Source organism: Lagenorhynchus albirostris, chromosome 15 (genome assembly GCF_949774975.1).
Source record: "Lagenorhynchus albirostris chromosome 15, mLagAlb1.1, whole genome shotgun sequence".
Lineage (NCBI taxonomy): Eukaryota > Metazoa > Chordata > Mammalia > Artiodactyla > Delphinidae > Lagenorhynchus > Lagenorhynchus albirostris.
In genome coordinates this window covers 36291197-36298543 of record NC_083109.1, presented here as the reverse complement: position 1 = coordinate 36298543, position 7347 = coordinate 36291197, and the positions used below count along the sequence as shown (strand labels likewise).

The following is a 7347-nucleotide window of genomic DNA, read 5'->3' as shown; positions in this document are numbered from 1 at the left end:
TGATAGGGATTGCATTGAATCTATAGATGGTTTTGGATGGTATGGACATTTTAACAATATTAATTCCTTTGATCCATGAACACAGGATATCCTTTCACTTGGTTGTAACTTCTTCAAATCTTTCATTTCTTTGGTTAAATTTATTCCTAAGTATGTTTTATTGTTTTTGATGCCATTGTTAATGAGACAATTTTTTAAATTTCTCTTTCAGTTACTTTGTTGTTAGTGTATAGAAATGCAAATAATTTCTGTATGTTGATTTTATATACTGCATTTTTTACTGAATTCATTGATCAGTTTCAATAGTTTTGGGTTGAGTCTTTAGAATTTTCTATATGTAAGATCATATCATTTTCAAATAATGATAACTTTCTGATTTCAATTTCTTTTATTTCTTTATCTCGTCTGATTGCTCTAGCTAAGAGTAGTGAGAATGGCCACCCTTGTCTTGTTACTGATCTTAGAGGAAAAGCTTTTAAACTTTCACTGTTGAGTATGATATAGGGGCTTTTTTATGGTGATGTATGTTTCTTCTGTACCCAAATTGTTGAGGATTTTTATCATAAATGAATGTTGAATTTTATCAAATGCTTTTTCTGCATCTATTGAGATGATCATACGATTTTTAGCTTTGTGAACTTGGATGTTCAAGTTTCTCCTCCAGCTTGGGAAGTTCTCAGCTACTATTATTTTTTTTTAATAAACTTTCATTCTCTCTCTGTCTCCCTGTGGAACTCCAATGATTCTGATATTTGTTTATTTGATGGTGTCCTATAGATCATGTAGGCTTCTTTTGCTTTTTAAAATTTTTTTCTCTGTTCTCCTCTGACTAGGTTTTTCAAAGTTCCCATCCTCTAGATCTTTGATTCTATCTTCTGATTAGTCTATTCTACTGCTGATGCTCTTTATTACATTTTTCATTTAATTCACTGTATTCTTCAGCTTCAAAATTTCTGTTTGGTTCTTTTTTACGCTTTCTATGTCTTTCTCAAAATTCTCATTTTGTTTGTGTATTGTTTTCCTGATTTCATTGAATTATTTTTGTGTTTTCTTGTAGCTCTTTTAGCTTCCTTAAAACAGCTACTTTGAATTCTTTATCAGGTAAATTGCAGATCTCCATGTCTTTGGGACTGATTACTGGAAGATTATTGAAATCCTCTGATGGTGTCGTATTTCCTTGATTTTTCACATTTCTTGAAGTTTTGCCTTGCTGTCTTTGCATTTGAAGTAGTAGTCACCTCCTCCAGTAGTTACTAACTGCCTTTGGGAAAGAAATGCCTTCCGTCAGCCCGGCTAGGGATCTTGAGGCTTTCCCTGACCTTCTATGGCTATACCTGCTCCACATTTCTTGCTCCCTCTTGTGGCAAAATTCTTAAGCTTGTAAGCCTCCTTTCATTTGTGCAACACACCACGCCATGTGCTGACAGCCTCCCTTTTGCCTTCCCAATGGTGGTGTCACTAAAACTCAATATTGTGGTCTCTCCTTGGCCCACATATTTGGGTTGGCTTTCTGCACATGCTCACTAGCCATCTGACAAAGCTTGCTCTCATCACCACCCCTATGAGCTCATACAGGGAGCTGGCCAGAGGGTGGGGATGTGTGTGGGTGAGGTATGTGGAGTCCTGGGGTCGTCCATGTGCCAGTTGGGGGGATCTGCGGGTGAGGTGAGTTCAGCGGCTCATAGGTGGGCTTTTTGATGGGGTTCATGATACAGTTAGTAGTATCTGTGTCACTTTAATGCCCTCCAGAGTCCTATCTGCTGCTCTTCCAGCCACTTCCTCCCAACCAGTCTCAATTCAGCACAAGGGAAATGGACCTCTTTGGCATCATCTGACACAGCTGGAGAAGTTAGACACTCACTCACATGCTCTCACTCCCTGACCTCCATACCCCATGGGAGAAATCACAGGCAAAAAAGATCTCTCTGGACTCTAAGCTGTGCCACCTTGAGGGAGGGGTGATATGGATAAAGTCAAGCTGTCCCTCTTACCCTTTCCAATGCATCCAAACTGATATATATATATATATATATATATATATATATATATATATATATATATATATATATATATTTGCTCCAATGGTGTGCTGGAATTTCTCCACTGGAAACCTGGACTTCCACAAAGGCTCTCTCATCTGTGGGTGATTGTCTGAGATAACATTCTTTAGAGGTTCCCATTCCATGGTCAAGAACGGCTAGAGCTGGTTCATGGGCTACTGCAGGGTCCACAGCCTAGACTAAGATATCTATGCCTATTACCCAATGAACACATGGGTCAGATTCCTCCTGAGTCCCTTGGCATATGGCTCTGGATCCCACAGGTTCCATAAAGGCACTTTTGACTGTGGATCATTGCCAGATTGTTGTGGTTGGGGGTGGCAGTGCGACATGATTGAGGGACATCTTATTCTATTTTGTTGCTAATATTTTCATTTCTCCACTAACCATTTCTCCCTAAGTCAGAGTTTTTCACCAAAGTCTAAATACTCCTGTATTATGTTGGTTGTAAGATATATAGATTTTCACATCTTAATCTCTGAAATCTGAATACAGCTGACAACCAGTGATGTGCTAATGTTTCACTGCAAGCATTTCTTTTCCTTTAAAGTTACAATTAAAGGCATAGCTGTGAAAAAAATATTAGACATTCAGTTCAAGACAGGGCTTCAAAAAGTGATACCAGCGCTTCCCTCGTGGTGCAGTGATTGAGAGTCCGCCTGCCGATGCAGGGTCACGGGTTCATGCCCCGGTCCGGGAAGATCCCACATGCCGCGGAGCGGCTGGGCCCGTGAGCCATGGCCGCTGGGCTTGCGTGTCTGGAGCCTGTGCTCCGCAACGGGAGAGGCCACAACAGTGAGAGGCCCGCGCACCACAAAAAAAAAAAAAATTCATACCAAATTGCCCAATCCATGTATCCAAGTACCAGTACCCTGATTAATCACAACTGGGAATACATGGGAGAATTTCCAAGGACCTTTTGGCTCGTCTGTTGCCTTTCATTGATGGGGCATGGGAAAGTTCAGACACAAGTCAGCTATATAACCTAAGGGCATATTCTTCCTTTTATGAGTTCCAATCCAGGATGACACACTCCCATGGATAGTTATCTCCTACTTTATAACTAATCCCTGAAACCCCCTGTGGGAATAAGACAGGGAGCCATGAAAATACCTGCTGTCCCCACCTGGTCTCACCAGCCTTGAGACCCTGGTGCCTTTCATATACAACCTAACCCTGATCAGGACCTGAGTTCACTCTAACCATATAACGAGTATACCAACAGAGTCACCTACTGCCACCATGTTCCTGCCACCTGATCAACACAGGAGAAGAGCTGGCTCCCATCTTCCTATACAGTAAAAGCCATCTCTGCCCATGAGTATATTGTTATGCTCCTGCAAATCAGGACCTCCTTCTAATTTACCCTTTTCCCTATCCTGTTTGTGCCTACAATGTCCATAGCTTCTTGAGGTGAATTCATCTCACATGACACTTCTGCTCTTCTCTGGGCTCTTGTGCCAGCCCTGCTGTGGCAGAATTTAAAGGATCTTAAGGATGTAGCTAAGGCATCCCCACCAGTGCATATTATTGGTTTGCATCCTGAAAGGAAAATTAAGAAAAACACTTTAGGAGCACATGGATGAAAGATAAACTTTTCTCTCAAGAAAGACAGGCATGCAAATACCTAAATACAGTAAAATCATGCTTTAAAGATCCAAGCAGAATGCTTTAGAAACTTGGAATGGATGCGGGATGGGAGTGAGTATTCAGGTAGGCTTTATAGAACACCTGTAACAGAGCCAGGTTCTTCAAAAGCATTTTTCATAGAGGTGTAATGCACTAAAGTTGACCCTTCTGTACAGGAAAAACTTGAGTTGTATGTACACCTTGAAACATAGAGGAAGAAGGTAGTTTCAATAGAAATGAAAAGGAGGAAATAGATAAGAAATATGAAGGGACTAAAGATGATGCCTTAGATGAGATTCCCCAGAAGCAGAACCTGAGAGGTTCTCAGGAGAAACCCTCAGGACAGTACCAGGAAAGAAGCTAGAGAGGATCACCTTCAGCTAAAGTTTAGACCCAGCCTGGTCCTACAGGGAGCTCTGGAGCATGAATGCCACTGCAAATGTTCTCCCTTAAAGCAAGGGGTGGGCAGGGATTTTTTTCCGTTTTATCAACCACTGATTGGAGGCTCCTCCCAGGAAAAGGCACAGCTTCCCAGGCCATTCCAGGTAAATTGGTTCCCATAGGTCAAGGGCAATTCTCCAGAGAATGATGCATCTGTGAACTATGAACAGTCATCACTTATGTCAACTGAGTGTCTGGGTGAGGCACCAAATTCATAAATAGTAGAAGAGCTTTGATAAGATTTAGTGGCACAGCGGATACTGATTTTTTTTAAATGAGCTTTTTATGTAATGCTTCCTTTTTCTTTCTCCCTTTCTTTCTCCCTTTCTTTCTTTCTTTCTTTCTTTCTTTCTTTCTTTCTTTCTTTCTTTCTTTCTTTCTTTCTTTCTTTCTTTCTTTCTTTCTTTCTTTCTTTCTTTCTCTTTCTTTCCTTCCTTCTTTCCTTCTTTTTTTTTCTGGCTGCACCACAGGGCTTGCAGGATCCTATAGTTCCCTGACCAGGGATTGAACCTGGGCCATGGCAGTGAGAGCACCAAGTCCTAACCACTGGACCACCAGGGAATTTCCATCCATTTCTTGTTTTTACTTATCTCTACAATGAATACATATGTTTTAAAACTATAAAAAAATACAAGAAAAAAGAGAGTGAGAAAGGCTTACTTGCTTCATACTAAATGAAATTGCCTTTCCCCTCCCTTTCCATTCTAGTAGAGATGTTATAGAAGAATGGTTAGGACTCGATTTTAAGCTACATCAGGAAAGAAGTCAAGCATCTTACCAAGGCTGTATATATGAGGACTCAATTCAAACTTGCTTAAAGCAGAGGGACCTTATTGGCTCAGGTCACCATAAAGGATGAGTTTGGAGCTGACCTGTGGAAAGGTGAGCAGACAACTGTGGCCTTCAGTACCAAGTGTTAGTTAGTTACTAGCTCTGATTAGACTCCAATTGATCATGCTTGTGTCACATGTCCTTCCCCATAATAATTGCTAATGTCACAGAGATAGATTACCAGATTCACCTGGGCCTGAGTCATACATACACCTTCCCTTTTGACAAAAGGCATGGAATTCCATGATTGACAGACAATACTCCTGGGGCCACACAGAATGGGGAAGAAACTGATCCTGGAGGAAATAGGAGCATCTGCAATGACATCATATAAAGTGAAACCATTAATGCCCACTGCTTGCACAAAGATCACAGAAGAACAGGATTATCTTCGAAGAGCCTGTAATTCTTACCTAAAATTTTTTGTTCAGGAAAAACCATGTTGAATTTCTCAATATCTGAAAATAATCACCTTAACATATTGGGTGATTGCCCTTCTTTCTTTTTATGATTTTGTGTTATTCTACTACCACCATGAACTCCCTGCTCCAACCATGTAAGTTTCCACTGTCATAACACGGAAGGCCCATTCCTGTAGCCACAGAGCAATGGTTCTCAGTTTAGCTGTATATCAGACTCACCCAGAGGGCTTGTGAAAGCACAGATTCCTGGGCACCACACCTAGAGTGTTTGATTTGGTAGATCTGGACTGAGAATTTGCATTTCTAAAAGACTTTCAGGTGGTGCCCACTCTGTTGCTCTGGGGACCAAATTCTGAGAACCACTGCTCTAGTGAAAGTAGATGGAAAAGTGAGCATGTTTGTGTGTTGGCAACAGCAGATAGATTTTAGCAAGCTGTTAGAAGATCACAATAGGCTTAGACAAGTAATAGCTGGTTTCAATGCAAATATCAAAGGAAATTGAAAGAATCCCTATTACAGGATTGGACCTTCACGTAGGTAAAACTGGAAAGGTTTTGATTCTGAAAGTTCCAGGAAGACTTCATCATTGAACAAAGAGATTCAGTCAGAGACAAAGATCAGATAAATGGCCTTACCTTCTCACCTCGAGCCTATGGTTTCACATGGCCTCAAAGTAGCTGCCGTTAGCTAAAGAGAAAGGCATGGGGGCTAGGACAAAAAGTAATGAAAAACAGATTTGAGATCTATGTTTAGGTCCAGAACTATGTAATGACGTGAGTGTACTAAATTTTTTAGGCAACTGCATTGCCAAAGAAACTGTGAGCCAAGACTGAAAAATTTTGTAGCGTTTGAACTTTAAAACAACATTCAGTCTGTCTCCTTCACTAGGAGGTAAGATACATGAAAAGAGGGACTTTGCCTGTGTTTTTATTTTATTTATAATTTTAATTTTTAAAAATTTTTGTCTGTGTTGGATCTTCATTGCTGTGTGTGGGCTTTCTCTAGTTGTGGCGAGTGGGGGCTACTCTTCATTGTTGTGTGTGGGCTTCTCATTGCAGTGGCTTCTCTTGTTGCGGAGCACGGGCTCTAGGCACGCAGGTTTCAGTAGTTGTGGCTTGTGGGCTCTAGAGAGCAGGCTCAGTAGTTGTGACGCATGGGCGTAGTTGCTCCGCTGCATGTGGGTTCTTCCTGGACCAGGGATCAAGCCTGTGTCCCCTGCACTGGCAGGCGGATTATTAACCACTGCGCCACCAGGGAAGTCCCTTGCCTATGCTTTTAAACCACTGTACCTGTGCCTAGCATGGGGTCTCATGCAGAGTATAAGCTTATTAAGTATGTGTTGGGAAAAAGAAAACAAAACAAAACATTGTTCAGAGACCTGAAAGTAGCACCAGCTAGAATCTGGCCATGAAAGCTGTGTATCCCCAGGGAAGGTACACTCTCTGGGCACCTTGGATATGGCCATGGATGTTTATTGACAAGAAAGAGACTATTTACAGATGTAGAAAACAAACTTATGGTTACTGGGGGGGATAAATTGGCAGACTGTGATTGACATACATACACACTACTATATATAAAGTAGATAACTAATAAGGACCTACCGTATAGCACAGGGAACTCTTCTCAATACTCTGTAATGGCCTATATGGGAAAAGGATCTAAAAAAGAGTGGATATATGTATATGTATAACTGATACACTTTGCTGTACAGCAGCTAACACAACATTGTAAATCAACTATACTCTAATTAAAGAAAAAAAACGAAAGAAAGAAAGAGACTCTTTGAGGGCAGATCCACAGACATGGGACCATGGACATGGGGGTTGCTGCCAGAGGGCAGAATCAAGGTCTATCAAGTACTCCCCCAACCCTCAAGGTACTCATTGCGGGAGGGGTTTCACCATGCCTGCTGATCAGGATCTCATGATCTCTGTGTGTGTCTCCCAGTGTCCCTTTCATGA

The 7347-nt window shown here is 41.3% G+C and overlaps 1 non-coding gene across 1 annotated transcript; it reads right to left on the bottom strand.

Annotated features, from left to right (window-relative positions):
* Window positions 1-4619: 4619 nt before the first annotated feature.
* TRNAE-CUC (transfer RNA glutamic acid (anticodon CUC)) lies at window positions 4620-4691 on the bottom strand. The gene has a single exon. It is a non-coding gene; the product is annotated as a tRNA-Glu (tRNA).
* Between the last annotated feature and the right edge of the window lie 2656 nt (window positions 4692-7347).